The sequence below is a fragment of the Martes martes genome (assembly GCF_963455335.1).
Source record: "Martes martes genome assembly, chromosome: 9".
NCBI lineage: Eukaryota > Metazoa > Chordata > Mammalia > Carnivora > Mustelidae > Martes > Martes martes.
In genome coordinates this window covers 21,160,019-21,178,622 of record NC_137896.1, presented here as the reverse complement: position 1 = coordinate 21,178,622, position 18,604 = coordinate 21,160,019, and the positions used below count along the sequence as shown (strand labels likewise).

Here is an 18,604-nt window from a genome sequence, read left to right as displayed (position 1 = left end):
GGAACGGGTTGACAGTCAGGTGCTCCAGATAGGAAAACTGAGACTCAGAGAAAGGAAATAGCATCCAACCGGCCATAGAGGGATGTCACAGGTTCCTGAGGGCAGATTCCACTTTCCAGATGGGGAAACTGTCTCCTCCCAGGACTCAGTTTTCTCATCTGTGCAGTGGGTTTGTGCCTATCGTGGGGGAGATAGTTCTGTCACGTCAAACCAGTGTGGTTTCTTAGTCAGCAGCCACCCTAGGGTGCGGGTTGCGGGAGGTGAGTGCTCCGGTCTAGTCTAGTGGGGGCTGTTCCCCGTGCACTCTGTCCCTGAATTATGCCAAATTCTCAAGGCTGGGCCCGCCTAGGAGGCTGAACCAGGCTCGGCCAGGCCTTCCGGGGGCCCTGCGGCTACCGGCACCAGGGTCCCACCATGTCAGCTGGTCCACCTGCCGCCTCTGCCGTGTGCCCTGGACAAGTGGCTTCTCTTACTGAGCCTCAGTTTTTCATCAGTGACATGGGGGCAGGCGTCTTTCTTCACTGGGCTGCTGGGAGGACTGGATAAGCTCATTTTCTTCCAGATTTCTGCCCACGCCAGGCTTAGAGAAAGGCCCCAGCTAGTGGTTATGGTTATGACCATGGGCAGGACTCTAATTGGTAAGAAGGGGGAACAGCATTCCAGGCAGAGGACCCATGTGAGCAAAGGCTCAGAGTTAGGACAGTTTAGGGAACACCCTGCAGTTAGGGGAGGGTAAGTGGGAGTGGACTGCCATCTTCCAGGATTTGGACTGACCCCGAGGGGAGGGGGCAGGGTGTCAGCAGTGACTGTGGTGACATTGACCTTCCTGCCCTCCAAACTTCAGATTTCCTTTCAGAGCCTTGGGAGCAGCCACCTGTGCTCCCCACCCCCCTCCCTGCCAGGTGTTCCCGAAGGCCCTGGAACCAGATGAGCCACAGTTCTATTTGGGGACAATTCTGCTGTTCCCGTTTCTCTCCTGTGCCCTAGTTTTAGAAACGACGTGGGCTTGGTTACCAGTTGGCCATTTGCAGAAGGCACCCCCCACCACCACTCCGCCCATACCTTAGATCTGTGGGAAGCATGGCAAAATAGGGCTCATTACCGTCTCTGGGAGTTGTTCCTGGCCTCTGTCCCTGGGTTCTCTGGGTAGGAAGTTGGCAGCTGGACTCTTGATAACCCGCTGCTGGTGTCTGGGCCTTGTGCTGGGGTCTGGAGACCCCAAAGGTTGCACCCTGGGACCAGCCTGTACTCCGGTGGAGGCGGACATGACCCTGATCATTGCCCTACCACAGGGTGGGCACTGTAGGAACTGTGGCAGCCCATTACAAGGCCAGGAGGGCTTCCTAGAGGAGGTGCCACCTTTAGTCTTAAAGGATGAGCAGGCGCTCACAAGGGAAAAAGTGGTGAGGGCATGCCAGAAAGAGGGGAGAGCCTGGGCGAAGATCTGGAGGGAGGAACTCATCTGGTGGGTGCAGGCACGGCCTGGGAAGGTGGGGAATGTCAGCTCATGTACAAGGTAGTTAGAAGGTGACTAGACTAACCAGGCAAGACCTCAATACCTTGCCAGGCTTTGCTGAGGCTTCCTGCTGAAGGTGTGAAGGGAATACATAGAGAGGGTCAGACCCGGCTCTTCAGTGCTCAGTTACTGTTGCCAAGTGAAGGTAGTCCAGGGAGGCTGGGGTTCCAGATAGGGATCAAGAACCCCTATCTGGGGCAGAAGGTAGAGGCTGGTTTGGGGCCTTGGAGGGAGCAGACCAGGGAGGACTTCCTGGAGGAAGCGGTGCATAACATACCTGAAAGGATGGGATAGTTCTCTGTGGGGAGATAGAGCTTGAACCAAGGCCTGAAGGTGTGGGATGAGCAGCTCCTCTTGTTGGAACCCCAAGAAGTGTTAGGGTTTTGACTTGAGAGGTGTTGGTGCCCATCCATGGAGAGCCCTGAGCACCTGCTCGGGGAGTCTCCATGCTGTCCCTGGGCCTGAGGAGAGGCTGCTGGGCACGACTGATTCATTTGGCATTGTGGCTTTGGTGAGGTGGCCCTGGAGAGAAGGTGGGCACCGGCCAGACAAATGGCAGGTCTGGGATTAATGGGGGAGCAGCAAGGTGAGGGGTGGGGTCCTCAGCCCCTGCTCTGCCTGCCTGGACATCCTCTCCCTGCGGAAGCCTGCCTGGCAGGAAGTAGTGGAGACGTGTTGGGGCCTGGCTGGACGATTCTGAAGGTGCCTGAGACATGGGCTGGGCATGGGGCAAGGGCTCTGGGTTCAGGGCCCAGCCTCCCTGCCTTATTGGTAAACCTTGCCAGGGCAAAGGTCTCACCGCTTGGGTGCAGGGCTAGGCATGGTTGTCCATTTCTGCCTCCAGAAAGGTCCCTCCATCCTCTTGAACCCAGACGGTTTGTACTCCAGATGAGGTAGTTTGAGAACCATGGCTGAAGATTCTGGTGCCAGATGGGCATCGGTTTGAAACCCAGCTTTGTTCTCTGTGGCCCGGGAGACCTTGGCCAAGTATCTTTGCCATTCTGAGCCTCGGTTTCCCCATCTGCAAAATGGGGGTCACCCTAGAGTCTCCTAGGGCTGAATGAGATTTCAGAGGGCTGCGCCCAGCACTATGCCCACCCCTGGGGTCTGGCTTTCGAGCTGTTGGCTGGGCCAACCAGGGTGGTGGGACCTGCTTGGGCGGCTGAGGGGTGGCTTCTGGTCTGCCTGGGCTCAGCAGAGGCACTGAAGACAAAGCCCCTTTGTGGTGGGACAGATGGAGCCTGGGAGCCCCCCTCTTCAGGCCACCCGCCCCTCCTCCTCATTCAGTTCCCCCGGGGGAAGGAGCTTTCTCAGACAGAGAAGATGGGAAATGAAAGTCGGGCTGTGCAGGAGGAAAGGCCGGGCTGGGTACAGCTGCAGAGGCCAGAGCCTGGCTGGTGAGCTCGGGCGGATCCGTCCCTTCTCTGGGCCACCTTCTCAGGGCCCTGGGCATCCTTGGCAAGTCCCAAGTCCCCTGTGTGCGCCCTGTTCACTTAGCCATCCATCCATCCATCCACCTATCCATCTGTCTGTCCATCCGTCCATCCATCCATCCATCCGTCTGTCCGTCCGTCCATCCATCTATCCGTCCATCCATCCACCCACCCATCCATCTGTCCATCCATCCATCTGTTCATCCGTCCATCCGTCCACCCATTCAGTAATTACCAGGTATCCACCCCATGCTAGGTCCTGTGCTTTCGGCTAGTGTCCACTCTGGCCGGGTGGTAGCCAGACATCCCAGCTGGTGACTATTTTGCCCGTTCCACGTGCTGTAGACATTCAGCTGTGAGACAGGAGTGGTCCCTGTTCCCCTCAGCTGTGCGTTCTCCCCATGAGTTGTGTCATCAGAGCTGTGGGCTGTGCTAGGAAGGAGAAGTTGAAGGTCTTCGCCTGGACTGGGGGAGGTCAAGAGTGTGAGGAGGTAGCTTTTGAAACGAGACTCAGAGAGAGAGGGCAGAGCTGGTTGGGTGTGTTGCCATTTAAACAGGTGGCCAGGAAAGGCCCTCTGAGCCCGTGGACGTCTGAGTAAAGCACCTGAAGCAAGTGAAGGAGGGAGGTATGGACGGGTCTGGGGACCGCGTGCTCTGGGCGGAGGGAGCAGCAGGGGCAAAGACCCGAGTGAGCGTGTGCCCCGGGTTCTCAGGGGAAGGGGAAACAGCGGCCAGAGTGAGCAGATCGGAAGGGGGTGGGCCTGGGAGAGGCCTCCGTAGGCCTTGGGAGGTCCCTGTGAGGACTTTGTCCTTTGTGTTGTTGGGGCTGTGAAGCGGGAGCGGGGGTTAAGACTGACATTCCAGAAAGGCTCTCTGCCTCCCCCCCCCCCCCCCCCCCCCCCCGTTGGCCAGCTTGGAGGAGGAGGCTGGGCCAGGACTAGGGGGGTGGCCATGGTGAGAGGAAGTGGCTTCAGGATGTGTTTGGGGGTGGGACCGACAGGACTCGGAACTGGGTTGCATGGGGGTAGGGGGAATCATCTCTCCTCTCTTGGGCTGCTGGTGATGAGGGCCCGAGTCCCCGTCACAGACCACTGTGGTTTCTGGTTTATGATCGTTTCCTCTCCCCAGCCCATCTGGAGGCACACATTTCTAGTGCCTCCTTCACCTTGTCCTGAGGGCTGGACTGAGCCGTCCTGTTCCTATACATGAGGTGAAATGGTCAGGACCCTGCCCATTTTACAGATAAGAAAACCGAAGGCTCAAAGTGATATACCTACTGCCTGAGTTACACAGCCAGGCAGGGTTGGCGCTTGCCCTCTCAGGACTCAGTGGATCTGTGGATCTGGGGACTATGGATCCTGCCTCCCCAGTTCCAGCTCCAGATTTCTGGGGGTACCCGAGATTCCTTTCCTGCCCTGAACTACCTTGGGGAGAGGGAAGCTGCTCAGTGCGACCTCAGGCGTGGGGTCAGGAGCCTGGGCTCTCCCTGGCCACATGACCTGGACCTTGGTTTCCTCTGCTGGGGGTCCCTAGCTCCTAGCGGTGATGAGAGGACCAGACAAAGCGAGGCGTGTCAAGTGCCAGGCCCGCTGGCAGGCATATAGTAAACATGAAGTAATCAGCAGGTGGTTTTATTGTTGTTGTTTCTGTGGGGAGTAAGGACATGTGTGTACGTCTGGCCTCCGGCTATGTCCACCCACAGCGCGGGGCTTTGGGGCAGACCTGCGGTTGCCTGGTGGTGTCTTCTAGGTGACTCCGCACCAGAGGATTGAGGCTTCCCCTGGTTCCTGGGGAAGCTGGCCACGAAGCAGCTAGGGACAGAGTGGGGTTTTACACCAGGTGGCCTGCTGCCTCGGCCCGTTCCTGCACCACTCACTTCCCGGCCTTGCCCATCCCTCTAGGGCTTCTAGGCTGTGGACAGGTGGAGGCAGGTCCTAGCGGGAAGGGATCCTGCCCTCTGCAGGGCGGGGCAGGGCCTGGAGTCTGGAAAGAAGTCCCCTTCCTGCCCAGGAAGAAACCCGAGAGCGGCAGGAGCTGGAATGGTTCTGTCTCTGTGGGGCTGGGGTTAATGGGAGCTCCAGGGTCCACTTAGCCTTTGCCTTCCCTGGGCTGCGGATCCTGTCCCCAGCAGCACTCCTGCACCCCTAAGCTGGTGCCAGCCCGAGCCTGCAGCCCCCGCTCCGCCCCGGCTGCACTGGCGGAGCCGGTTTGAGGCCTGCCAGCCCCGAGCATGTCTGCTCCACGAGCATGGGACCAGACATGTTGCAGCAGCTCTGGCCCATGGATGGTCCCTGGCTCCCCCTTCCCTCACTCCTTGCTCACTCGGCAAACATCCCCTGGTCCCCGTTCTGTGCCTGGGCCCCGTTCTGTGCCTGGGCCCGTGCTGGGTGGGGCTGGGGACCTGGAGTTGTCTCTGGCTTGCCTACTGCCCTGTGTAGGTCAGGGAGGTCAGAAGCCTGGCCACAGGGACCCCTCAGGTGGTGGCAGGAGATGGGGCTGGTTGGGGTGTAGGCTGTGGGGTGGGACAGACCCAGGACTGAGGCCTGTACTTCTTCATTGTTCCAGGCCCTGGGTGGGACCCATCCATCCTTCCCTCCCTCCCCCTGTCTCTTCCTCCCTCCTTCCCCCCATCCCTCCCTCCTTGTACTGGAGTTTGTGAAGGGTGGGGAAGCCCTGGGGGAGGGGGCTGCACATGCCAAGCCTGAAGGCCAGACAATGGTGGTTACATGGTTACGAGTTGAGGGTAGGGCCGAGGGGTAGGGAGGAGGGAGAAAGCCTCGGGCCTCCATCCTGCGGGCCTCCATCCTGCGAGCCGCAAGTAGAAGCTTTAAGGCCCATCTTGCTGATCATCATCCCCAGCCTCAGGCTCAGAGGCTTCCCTCCTCGGGTCTGGCAGAGGCATCATTTCATGGGTTAAGTAAAGGGAGAGCTGGACGTCCCAAAGCTATGCATCCGGGGGGCCACCTGTGTGTGGGCCTCGCGGTTGGGGGAGGGGGTGGAGCTCAGGGCTGACTGTGTGGAGGGGACCAGGCCACCAGGTGCTCCTGCCCACTCGTGTCCCTTGTGGAGTTCCTGCCTGGGTGTGGGCAGCGAGGAGGGGGCACTCTGTGTTCCCGGAGCAGAGAAGCAGAGCTGCTGGCAGGGAGTCATGAACACTGTGAGCCCCTGGCTGGCAGTTGTCCCCCCAAGGCCCGTCCGCCAGCCGGGGTGGGGCAGTCGGCAGCCCGGGAGGGTTGACCTTGGAGAGGCCCGGAGAGAACAAAACATGAAGCCTCAGTGGCACGGGGGTGGCGGTGGGGTTGGGAGTGGTATCTGCTAAGGAAGCCTTGGCACGCCAGGGCGTCTGTCCAGGTCCAGACACCAGGCCCCAAGATGGGGTGTGACTTGCCTGAGATCACACAGTGATTCTGACTGAAGCCTTTCACCCTCCCCGTGCCCACACCCTCGGTCAGGGGCCTGACTCGCTTGGCTCTGTGACCCCGGTCTGGGCGCCCCCTGCCCCAAGCAGGTCTGTGAAGGGGGACGTCTCACAGAGGCTCCCTAGCATGGGGCCGTGACCTCCTGGCCTGTGGGCCGCCCTGCTCACCCGCTGGCCTGGCTACCCAGCCTAGGCTCTGGGGTAGAAGTCAGAGTAGGGTTGGGGGGAACCTCACCAGCCCCAAGTTGCTCCCATGGGCAGGAGGACCCAGCAGCGGCTTTCCGGTGACTGATCTCTTGGGCCTTTGATATGGGGGATGGTGGGAAGTGGGCATGGGAACACTGGAGCCACCCACTGTGTGCCTGTCTTTTTGCCCATTTTGCTGCTGGGGAGACTGAAGCTACATACTGGCTCCCTTCCTTTCTCTTAATGACCCCACCTTTAGGCCTTTACCCAAGCAGGCCCTTCTGCCTGGATCATACTTCCCCTGCCTCTTTTCACACACTGCCCAGCCTTTGGACCTCAGCTGTGATGTCCCCTCCTCTGGGAAGTCCACCATGGTTTAGGACCCTTCTTGTCCCTCCAGCCTGCTGGAGCTGGAGGTTACTGTACTCTGATAGGATCACTGTGGGATGAAGATTCACTAACCTTACCCTGCCCCATTACACACCCTCAGGGGCCTGAGAAAACTTTCATGGCCTCCCCTCTCAGTTTTTCAGGCCTTTCTGGTCTAAATTGCCAGACTATCCCTCTCAGGGCCTGCTTCAGACCTCTTCAAGCCTGGCCCAGACACCAGCAGTGACCCAGTTAAGCTGGGACCCACACAGTCCAGACCTCTCATGCGATAACCCCCTGTACATCTGGCCTTCCTGCCTCAGGATATTTGCACATGCTGTGCCAACCCTTCTAGATTGCCCTTCCCATGCCTCCTTATAGGTCCTGTGGAGGCAGGATGGGTTTTGGTATTGCCTGGATCTGTGTTGGCTTCTGGGTTTCCACTTCCTGGCTTGGCGGCTTCCTGGAGATTTTACGTCCTCACGTGTGATATGAGTGTGGCCATGGCTCAGTTCAGGGCTTTTGGGAACATTTGAAGGGATAGTGTGAACCTTAGTTGGGAGGATGGGGGAGGGGAATGTGGCCATCAGCATGCCCCATTCCACCCCTCCAGCCTGCACGGGATCAGCCAATGGCACTGAGATCTGCTGAGGGAGCCAGGGGGGCCCTAGACCCTACCAAGAAGAGCGCAGCCAAGGCTCCTTCCTCGGGCCTTCCCTGTAGGCAGAAGCTCGGAGATGGAGGGACTTGGCAGTGAGCTGCTAAGAGATTTTAGTCCCATCGTTTAATTGGTATGTGTCTGTTTCCTATTTTATAAATGGGATAATGAGAACGGTACACAGTAGATCCTAAATAAGTACTAGCTTTTCCTACTGTCATTGTTCGTATCCCCCCAGTCTGGAGCCAGAGTCCTTTCCATATTCCAAACCACCTGTGGGAACACACCCCTGTTTGATAGGTAATTCTTTTGCGAGCGTGAAAGGAAAGAAGGACTCAGGTGAAGACCCCTGTCCTCAGGGAGCTTCTGTTCAAGTGTGGGAGGCCAGAGGGGAGGCTGGAACAGGACGCAGCCCCCATCTGTGAAATGGGAGTGTTGGACTGACACCCTTGCCACGTTCCTCCGGCCTCCTCCGTGGACAGGGTGGTGCTGGTAGCACCTTCCCCGCAGGGCTGTTGTGAGGAGGGACGGGGGTTCAGTTGGGGACCTGGCCTCGGAGGTTCCGAAGGGTCCCACGTTCACTCCATATGTGGCCACTCCATACATCAGCCACTCCCCCTGTCCTGGCCTCCCATTTCCCCGTATGGACAGTGGACTGGCCATGGAGCCCTGCTTAGTCCCCAGTGCACGGACTCCCTGCCGGAGGCCAGCTGGGACCAGTAGCCTTGGACAGAAGGACTGACGGCGGCCTAGGGCCCGGAGACCCAGGATCCCCAAAGGGCCCACTTCTATCTTGGATGGTGGCCGGGGCACCTGACTTGGCTTCTCTGAGCCTCCCTCTGTCCCCTCCTCTGCAAGACAGGGCTGATCGCCCCCGTGTAGCTGGGTCCTGATGAGACCCAGGGAACTAAGCAATAATGGAAGTGATCACGTTCCCAACAGTGACGTCCCCTTTTATGAAGTGTGGCCTGTGCGCTCTGGGCTCTGTGTCAGTTAGCTCATTTGCCTTTGCAGCTGCCTGGGGATGACCATGGGCATCTCCCTGGTACTGAAGGAGGCTTTGGTTAATTTATCCAGGGTCCACCTGTGGGCCGCGGTGGAGGGCCCCCTTTACCCTATACAGCAGCCCGCCTGGCTCGGGTAGGTGCCTGATAGTGCCTTTCAGTCCCTCTCTCTAGAGACAGGACTGATGGCTGCCGATGGGCTGTTTACCTCCCCCCCACCTCCACCCCCTCCACCCCAACACATTCCTGATACAGCCTCCACCACCCATGCTTCCCCACCCCTCCTTGGGTCGCTGTTATCAGGAGACATTCCTGGAGTGGCTGAAGAGCTCCCAGCTTGGGTGCTTCTGAGAGGGGTTGTGGCCACTGATACTGGTCCTGTTGTTGGCTCCCTTGGAGATGGGTCCTTGGGACATGAGGTCACAGAACTCAGACGGTTCAAGTCCACTTGCGGTTGCTGCGTCTTATGGGCTCTGTGACCTTCGGCAAGCACCATGACCTCCGTACGCCTCAGTTTTCTCATCTGCAAAACGGCTGGCCACACAGGGCTGCCGTGGGCTCATTGGGCTTCATGCTCAAAATGCCATTCTTAGTATGATATCTGACACACAGGAGTCTCTCTGCTCATCAACTGGCCGTTGTTGTCATCTGAGAACCAACTGTCTCTCCTTTTCGTGGGCCCCCCAGTTTAGATGGTATCTGTCCACCTTCTGAGGGGTGCACATCAGGAGGACCCCTGTGGGCTTTTTCTTCTCCAGGCCTGTGGGGTGAGGGAGAGGGTGGAGGTCTTTTCAGAAGTTGAGATCCTGCTGTGTGATCTTAGGCCACCCCTGTCCCTCTCTGAGCCTCCTTTTCCTGGTCTGCTCTTTGAGCAGTAGGATGTGCGGTTCTGCCCCAGTCCCTCCTTGTCCCCATCAGTATAATTCCTCCCTTGGCTGGTTTAGCCCCTTCGCTTTTGCCTGTCTTTCCCACCACAGTGGTCGGCATCTAGCAGATGCTCAGCTAAGCTTAGTGGAAGGAACCAACAAAAATGCAATTGAGTGAATACCCAGGGCTTTCCTATCTCCAGGTCTTTGAGTGCATGGCTCCCTTTGCCAGGAGCATTGTCTCCAGCCATCTCTGCTTGTGGAACTCCTTCTCATTCTTGAAGTGCTTCTCAAATGCTGCCTCTCCTAGCAAGCCTTTCCCGGCTTCTCCCAGTCTGAGAGGATGGCCAGTGCTCTGCACATGTGGTCCGAGGCCCCCTACTGCCACCTGGTACCATCCACCTTGGTGTAGAGGGTGACCTATTAATAAACAATAAGGACCATGCCCTGAATGGGCACCAGGCACAGCAGAGAGCCCTGTGCACGGGCTGTCTTATTTGCCCCTCCACGACAACCTTGAAGGCTGATAACGATTATCCTCTCTTTGCAGAACACAAGCTCAGAGAAGCGAGGGGACATTGCCAGCTATGAGAGAGAGCTCACCAGGATTTGAGACCAGGTAAGCCTGTGTTTTTTCCTAAAAGGAAAAGAAAAAGCGCACACACACACACAGAGTAAAAAAAAAAAAAAATTCAAAGTACAAAGGAAGACAGGGAAAAGCCTTTCTTGGACCCAGGTCTCCTTGCCAGAGACAACCATTGGGAGGGGTTCTGGTGTGTCCTTCCAGGGAGATGGAGAGGCATGAATAAACGTGTAACACACACATACACACACGTAGCCTGCGGTATAACTTTTTTCTTGACAGCGTATGTTGGGGATTGTTGGGTGCTGCTTTCTTTTATATGGTTGCTTAGTCTTCATTGTGTAGATGGAGACCGTGCTTTATTTAATTCGTGAAGAATACTTTGGTTGTTTCCAGTATCTTCTTCTTATAGACAGTTTGGTGATGGAGACCCTCAGTCATACACTTAGTATCCATGTGGGACGATTCCTTGAGGATTGATCCCAAAATGCGGGGTGAGAGGGTGTATGCAGTCATTTTGATGGCGATTGTTAGATGGTCCTTCCGGTGGGTTGTGTGGATGCCCACCCCCATCCCCCGGTCTCTCCTCCCTCTCACCATTGTGGGTTGCTGTAGAATTTTGGGGTCTTTGCCAATCTAATAGTTGAACAGTGGCCCTGTGCTGTAGTGTTTTGTTTTTAAATATCACAGCTTTACTGAGTTATAATTCACATATCAAACAATTCAGCCATTTAAAATGTACTATTTAATGGTTTTTGGTAGACTCACAGAGTTGTGTAACTATCACCACAATCAATTTTAGAACATTTTCATCACCCCAGAAAGAAGCTGTGTTTCCATTAGTCACTCCCCACTCCCCCTCAGATGTTCCTCCTCTAGCTCCAGGCAACAACCAATCTTTCTGTTTCTATAGATTTGCCGATTCTGGACCTTTTCTATAAATGTGGTCTTTTGTGTCTAGCTTCTTTCACTTAGCATCATGTTTTCAAGGTTCGTCCGTGTCATAGCATGTTATCAGTACTTCATTCTTTTTTCTTGCCAAATAATATTCCATTGTCTGGATATAGTGGCCACATTTTATTTGTCCATTCGTCAGCTGCTGCACATATGGTGGTTTCCATTTTTTGGCTATTATGAATAATGATGTTATAAATATTCACGTACAAGTTTTTATGTGAATGTTTTCTTTTCTCTTGGGTACATACCTAGAGCAGACCTTCTGAATCATAATGGTAACTCTATGTTTAATCTTTTGAGGAAATACCAGGCTGTTTTCCAAAGCAGCAACACCACTGTACATTCCCATCAGCCACGTTTCCAACAACTTCCAGTTATCTTTTTAATTATAGCCTTCCTAGTGGGTGTGAAGGGGTAACTCATTGTGGTTTTGATTTGCATCTCTTTTATGACTAATAATGTTGAACATCTTTTATACAGTTATTGGCCATTTGTAGTTCCCCTTTGGAGAAATGTCTATTCAAATCCTTTGCCCATTTTTAAAAATTATGTCATGTGTCTTTTTGTTGTTGAGTTGTAAGTGTTCTTTATATATCCTAGGTATAGATCCCTTATCACAGATAAGATTTGCAAGTATTTTCTCCCATTCTGTGAATTCTTTTTACCTCCTTGATGGTGTCCTTTGGACACAAAGGTTTTTAATTTCGGTGGCATCCAGTTTATCCATTTTTTTCTTTTGTTGTTAATGCTCAGGTATCATATCTAGGAAACCAAGGCCATGAAACGTATACATAGATTTTCTTATAAGATTTTTTTCAGCTTTACTTTGTGTATTTAGGCTCATGATCCATTTTGAGTTAATTTTTGGTGTTAGGCTTGAGGAAGGTATCCAGCTTCCACATTTTGCATGTGCGTATCCTGTGTTTCCTGCAGCATTTGTTGAAAAAGACTGTATTTTCTCTGTTGTGTGGTGTCGGCACTCTTGCCAAAACTCAATTGCCTGTAAATGTGAGGGTTTATTTCTGTCCCTCAATTCTCTCCCATGGATTTATACATCTGTCTTCATGCTAGTACCATGGTGTTATTGATTGATTGATTGACTGATTGATTGTAATCTCTATCCCCAACGTGGGGCCCTAACACACCATGAGAGATCAAGAGTTGTGTGCTTTGCCATCTGAGTCAGCCTGGTGTCCCCATGCTGTCTTGATTACTGGAGCTTTTCCCCAAGTTTTGAAATTGAGAGGAATGAGCCCTCAAGCTTTGTTTCTCTTTTTCAAGATTGTTTTTGCTATTCTGGGTCCCTTGACCTTCCATATGAATTTTAGGATCAGTTTGTCAATTTTTGCCAAGAAGGTAGCTGGGATTTTGATAGGGATTATGTTGAGTCTGTAGATGAATTTGGAGAATATTGCCACTGTAGCTGTGTTTAGTCTTCTAGTCCATGAACATGGGATGTCTTTCCACTTATTTAGATTTTCTTTAATTTCTTTCAACAGTTTTTGAAGTTTTTTAGAGTGTAAATTTTGTACTTCTTTGGTTACTCTTACTCCTAAGTGTTCCTTTGATATTGTAGATTGTTCTCTTAATTTTATTTTTGGATTATTCATTGCTAGTGTTTAGAAATATAATTTATTTGTTATATATTGATCTTATACCTGGCAACCTTGCTGAACTTGTTTATTCTGATAATTTTTTATAGGAATCCTTAGGAATTTCTGTATACAAGATCATGTCATCTGCAAACAGAGATAGGTTTATTTTTTCCTTTCCAATCTGGTTGCCTTTTATTTCATCTTCTTCTCTATTACCCTGCCTGGAACCTATAGTACAGTGTTAAAGAGAAGTTGTAGGAGTGGACATCCTTATGTTATTCCTGATCTTAGGGGGAAGGCATTCAGCGATTCACTTTTAAGTATGATGTTAGAGAGAGTTTTTCACAAATGCCCTTAATCAGATTCAGGAAATTCCAGGGAATTTGTTCAGTGTTTTTATCATGAAAGAGTGTTGGATTTTTTTAAATACCTTTTCTGCATCTATTGAGATTATTTGTTTTTTGTTTGTTATTTGTTTTTTTTGTTATTTGTTTTTTGTCCTTTATTCTATTTGGTATGGTATATTACATTAATCAGTTTTTAGGAATTTAAACCAACATTGTATTCTGGTCATGATGTATAATTCTTTTTATGTGTTGTTGAATCCAGTTTTCTAATATTTTGTTAAAAGACTTTTGTATCTTATATTCATAAGAGATAGCAGTCTGTAGTTGTCTCCCCCCCCTTTTTTTAAAATGATGTCTTTGTCTGGTTTTGGTATTAGAGTGCTGTTCCTAGTAAAGACTTGGTATATTAATTCTTCTTTAAATGTTTGGTAGAACTCACCAGTGAAGCCATCTGGGCCTGGGTCTTTATTTGTAAGATGTTTTAAGATTATTCATTCAATCTCTTTACTTGTTTTAGCTTTATTCAGATTTCATATTTCTTCTTACTTTTGGTAGTTTGTGTTTTTTTGGGAGTTTGTCCCTTTCATCTGAGTTATCTTATTTGTTGGAGTAGTTATAGCATGCCCTTATAACTTTCTTTATTTCCATAAGGTTTATAGTATTGTTCTCTCTTTCATTCTTGATTTTAGTAATTTGAGTCTTCTCTCTGATTTTCTTGTTCAGTGAAGCTGAAGGTTTGTCAATTTTGTCGATCTTTTTAAAGAACCAACCTTTAGTTTTGTTGATTTTCTCTGTTGTTTTTTTTATTTTCTATGCCCTTAATTTCTTTTTTTTGTTTTCTTTTTTTGTAAAATAATTTTTTTGTTTTTTAATAAACATATAATGTATTATTAGCACCAGGGGTACAGGTCTTTGAATTGCCAGGTTTACACACTTCATAGCACTCACCATAGCACATATCCTCCCCAATGTCCATAACCCCATCACCCTCTCCCTAGCCACCCCCCACCAACCCTCAGTTTGTTTTGTGAGATTAAGAGTCTCTTATGGTTTGTCTCCCTCCCGATCCCATCTTGTTTCATTTATTCTTTTCCTACGCCCCAACCCCCCACGTTGCATCTCCACTTCCTCATATCAGGGAGATCATATGATAGTTGTCGTTCTCCGATTAACTTATTTCGCTAAGCATAATACCTTCTAGTTCCATCCACGTTGTTGCAAATTATGCCCTTAATTTCTGCCCTAATCTTTGTTTCCCTCCTTTTACTTGCTTTAGGGTTAATTTGCTTTTCTTTTGCTATTGTGTGAAGGTGGAAAGTTAGATTATTGGTTTGCAATCTTTCCTCTTTTTCATTTATTTATTTTTTCTTTCTTCTTTTTTAATATAGGCGTTTACAGCTATAAGTTAACCTTTAAGTTCTACTTTTACTACATCCCATACATTTTGATATGTTGTGTCTTCATCTTCATTCACCTCAAAGCATTTTCTATTGTTTTGATGATTTCTTTGATTCATTGGTTATTGAGGAGTGTGTTAATTTTTACATATTTGTAATTTCTGTTATTGATTTCTTAATTCATCATATTGTGGTTGGAAACACACTTTTTATGATTTCACCCCTTTTGAATTTATTGAGGCTGATTTAATGACTTAGAATATGGTCTGTCCCAGAGAATGTTCCATGTGCCATTTGCCCTTGAGAAGAATGTGTATTCTGCTGTGGTTGGGGGAAATTGTGTACTTTTAATCTGCATAATCTTATAAGTGAGGTGAGTGTCTTGTCATATGTTGAAGAGCCATTTCGTTTGCTATAGACTGTCTATAATTATTTTTCTTATTTTGTGGGAGTTCATTATATGTAAAGGGGATAACCCTTGTCTCTCATATGAGTTACAAATATTTTTCTTAGTTTGTTGCTTGCCTTTTAAATTTGTTTATATTTATTGAGCCCCGCAGACATTTTAGATTTTTATGTAGATAGATTTATCATTTTGGGGCGCCTGGGTGGCTCAGTGGTTTAAGCCTCTGCCTTCGGCTCAGGTCATGATCTCAGGGTCCTGGGATCGAGCCCCGCATCGGGCTCTCTGCTCGGCAGGGAGCCTGCTTCCCCCTCTCTCTGCCTGCTTCTCTGCCTACTTGTGATCTCTCTCTCTGTGGAATAAGTAAATAAAATCTTTAAAAAAAATATAAGATTTATCATTTTAAGAATGATTTTTAGGTTTTGTCCTGTGTTAAGAAATGTTTTCCTGATTTTGAGATTAGAAAATTTATTCTCTGCTCCCCTTTTTAAGCTTTTTGGTTTTATTTTTGTGTGTTTTAAATCTGATTGATCTGGAATTTATAGACATATAGAGTAGGTTTAAAACCCATCTTTGTTTCCCAATGGCAGGTCATTGATCTCAGCTCGATCTTAAAAATAATCTACCTTTTTTTGCACCGGCATGAAATGGCACTTTCATTATGTGTTAAATCCCTGTATGTTTTGGGCAATTTTTGGACCCCCCTCTATTCTGTTGCATTGGTTTTCCTGTTTTTGTGCTGATATGACAGAGCTTTTTTAAAAATTTTATTTATTTATTTGACAGAGAGAGAGAGAGAGAGAGAGAGAGAGATGGTGAGAGAGGGAACACAAGCAGGGGGAGTGGGAGAAGGAGAAGCAGGCTTCCCACTGAGCAGGGAGCCCAATGTGGGGCTCTATCCCAGGACCCTGGGATCATGACCTGAGCTGAAGGCAGATACTTAACGACTGAGCCACCCAGATGCCCCAACACAGTTTTAATTACAGTAATTTTCACTACCTGGTCGGGCTGTTTCCCCATTACTCTTTTTAGGATTTTTCTGGCTACTCATGTACATTTACTTTTAGTTGTAACTTTAAAATCGATATACCTAGATTAGAAAAAAATCCTGTTGGGGTTTTTATTGGGATCACATTCAACTGTGAGATTAATTTAGGACGAATCGATATTTTCATAATGCTAAGCTTTCTTTGATTTTCTTTTCTTTTTTTAAAAGAGATCTGATTTGTTAATTTATTTGAGAGAGAGTGAGCGCATGAGTGTGAGGTGAGAGAGGGGCCGTGGGAGATGGTGGGGGTGTGTGTGGAGAATCCTCAAGCAGAGCAGACTCCGCGCTGAGCACAGAGCCTGATGCCCTGATGCGGGCTTGATTTCATGACCCTGAGATCATGACCTGAGCCAAAATCAAGACTACCTTGCTTTTATTTTCTGATTGCTGCTGGTGTATAGATACATTGTTGATTTGGGGGTGTTAACTTTTAATTTCCTTCCACTTTACTTAATTTGCTCTTTGCTTCATAGTTTTGCAGCGGATTCTCTTGGATTTCCCAGGTCTGTGCTGATAACATCTGCAAATGATGTTCCTTGTCTTCTCTTTTCTAATTTCGTTTTATTACTTCCATTTCTTATTCTTAGCTCATTGGATTGGCAAGGGTCTCAGAGCAAGGTCAACTAGTGGGCATGCTCGTCTTTCTTGGACTTTTCCCCTGTGAAGTGGCTTTTCTAGGCCTGGGCTCCTAATGAACCCCAACAGATAGTCTCTCCACGGCTGTGCACTGAACTTGGCACGTAGTAGGAAATCTGGGAAGCCTTTGCCTCATTGTAAGAGTGATTACAAAAGAGCAAGGATCTGGGGTGCCTGGGTGGCTCAGTCAGTTGAGCGTCTGACTCTTACTTTTGGCCCAGGTCCTGATCTCAGGTTTGTAAGATTGAGCCGCATCTGGGGCTCCATGCTCAGTGTGGAGTCTGCTTGTCCCTCTCCCTCTGCTCCTCCTCTCGCTCACGTGCGTGTTCTCTCTCTCAAATAAATATGTAAATAAAACCTTTAAAAAAAAAAAGAGCAAGGATCTAAAAAAGGTCTTGCGCAGTAATGATGATGGTAGCTAATAGTTATGGAGCACTTCCTATCTGCTAAGCCCTCTATAAGTATTACCTCTATGTTTTCCTTTTTTTTTTTTTAAGATTTTATTTATTTATTTGACAGAGAAAGAGATCACAAGTAGGCAGAGAGGCAGGCAGAGAGAGTGGTGGAAGCAGGCTCCCCGCTGAGCAGAGAGCCTGTTGCGGGGCTTGATCCCAGGACCCTGGGATCATGGCCTGAGCCACAGGCAGAGGCTTTAACCCACTGAGCCACCCAGGCGCCCCACCTCTATGTTTTCTTACAATAAGACTAGTTATGTGGGAACAATTACACTGATTCCCATTTTTGGGAAGGGGTAAACTGAGGCCCCCTTGGGGCTGCCTGGCTAGAAATTGGCAAGCTGGACTTGAACCTGGCATTCTAGCTCCAAGCCTGTAGTTCTGTGATGCTTCTGTTTTCCTGGAAGGTCCAGAGTTACGGTCAGTGATGTCAGAGGTTGGCCTCTGAGCCCTGTGTTGCTTCTGTGTAGGGGAGGTGGAGCTGGTGGAGTGGTGGGTGCACCTGGCAGTGGGGGCTATCTGCATGGTGGGGGGTCCCCCAGAGGTGCCTTCTGATGCCACTCTCCTAGACCTCGAGCATCCCAGCCCTGGTACACTCACTTGCTGTGTGGCCTCAGGAAAGGTTTGGCTTCTCTGAACCGTGGTTCCATCTGTTAAGTGGGCACAGTTACAGTCCCTACTTCCTTGTGCTGTCAAGACAGTTGAGGATCAACCTCATGTAAAGTTCTCAGCTCTATGCTTGGCATTCAAGGCCTTGACACCTAACACCTATCTCCTCTTATTCCCTGCCAGGTTACTAATGACAGCAAACACCACTGTGAGCTGTTTCTTGAGCACTTGTTCTGTGCCTGGTACATGGCCTCTCTCGTTTGAGTCTCTGATGTTAGGTGTACTATCATCCCCATTTTATTTTATTTATTATTTTTTTTTCTATCATCCCCATTTTAAAGATATGGAAGTTGAGATGCAAAGTGACTTGCCCAAGATTTCGCTAGTAAACAGTGGAGGCAGGATTTGAACCCAGGCCTGACTGGATTCCTCACTCTCAAGTCCTAATACCCTGGCCTCCCTCTGCCCTTAGAGGAAGTGGAGGTGATGCTCTTCAGAGTAGGGGAGGAAGGGGCGGGTGTGCTGGGAGTGAGCAGCAGTTTATTGCCCACATACTTCTGGATGTTGTGAGGGTCTGTGTGCCTGGGGAGGGGTCACGCCAGGTCAGGAGGTAAGGGAGAGTGTGGTGCCCCCCAGCGGAGTGGCCATGGGAGACCACAATAGCACCAACTGTGCAGGGCCTGGTGGACCCCGGAGAGCAGTTTGGGCCTCGTCCAGAAGGGAGTCATGGGAAGCTCTTCAGTGTGTGTGTGTCTGTGTGTGTGTCTCATTAAAAAACAATTCCTAAACAAAACAAAACAAAACAAAACAAAACCCCACAATTCCTGACAAAGTCAATTCTAAATGTCACGTGATATGACATAAAGTAAAAAAGGCATTTTCCTCTCCCTGTCCCACACTTTTTGGATGAAATACTGTGAAGCATTTGGAATCCTTCCAGAACTTTCTCTGCACCTCGACGGTAGACGCACATGCTCTCGCAAACACACATACACACGCACGTGCCAGCTTCCTTTCTAGAACCATAGTAACTCGTGCCTACTCCACGCCAGCACCGCATCAAGCCCATGGCAAACGCTGGCTCATTTAGTCCTCTGACCGACGCCGGGACGTAGGGAGTGTTG

At 50.0% G+C, this 18,604-nt stretch overlaps 1 protein-coding gene across 1 annotated transcript in view; it reads left to right on the top strand.

Annotated features, from left to right (window-relative positions):
* The window catches only part of SRC (SRC proto-oncogene, non-receptor tyrosine kinase), a 50,354-nt gene that overhangs the window by 7,350 nt on the left and 24,400 nt on the right, over positions 1 to 18,604 (top strand). Inside the window, exon 2 of the mRNA XM_080814449.1 lies at positions 10,001 to 10,069. The gene's annotated coding sequence lies outside the window, so the exon portion shown is untranslated. The remainder of the gene's footprint in view (positions 1 to 10,000; positions 10,070 to 18,604) is intronic.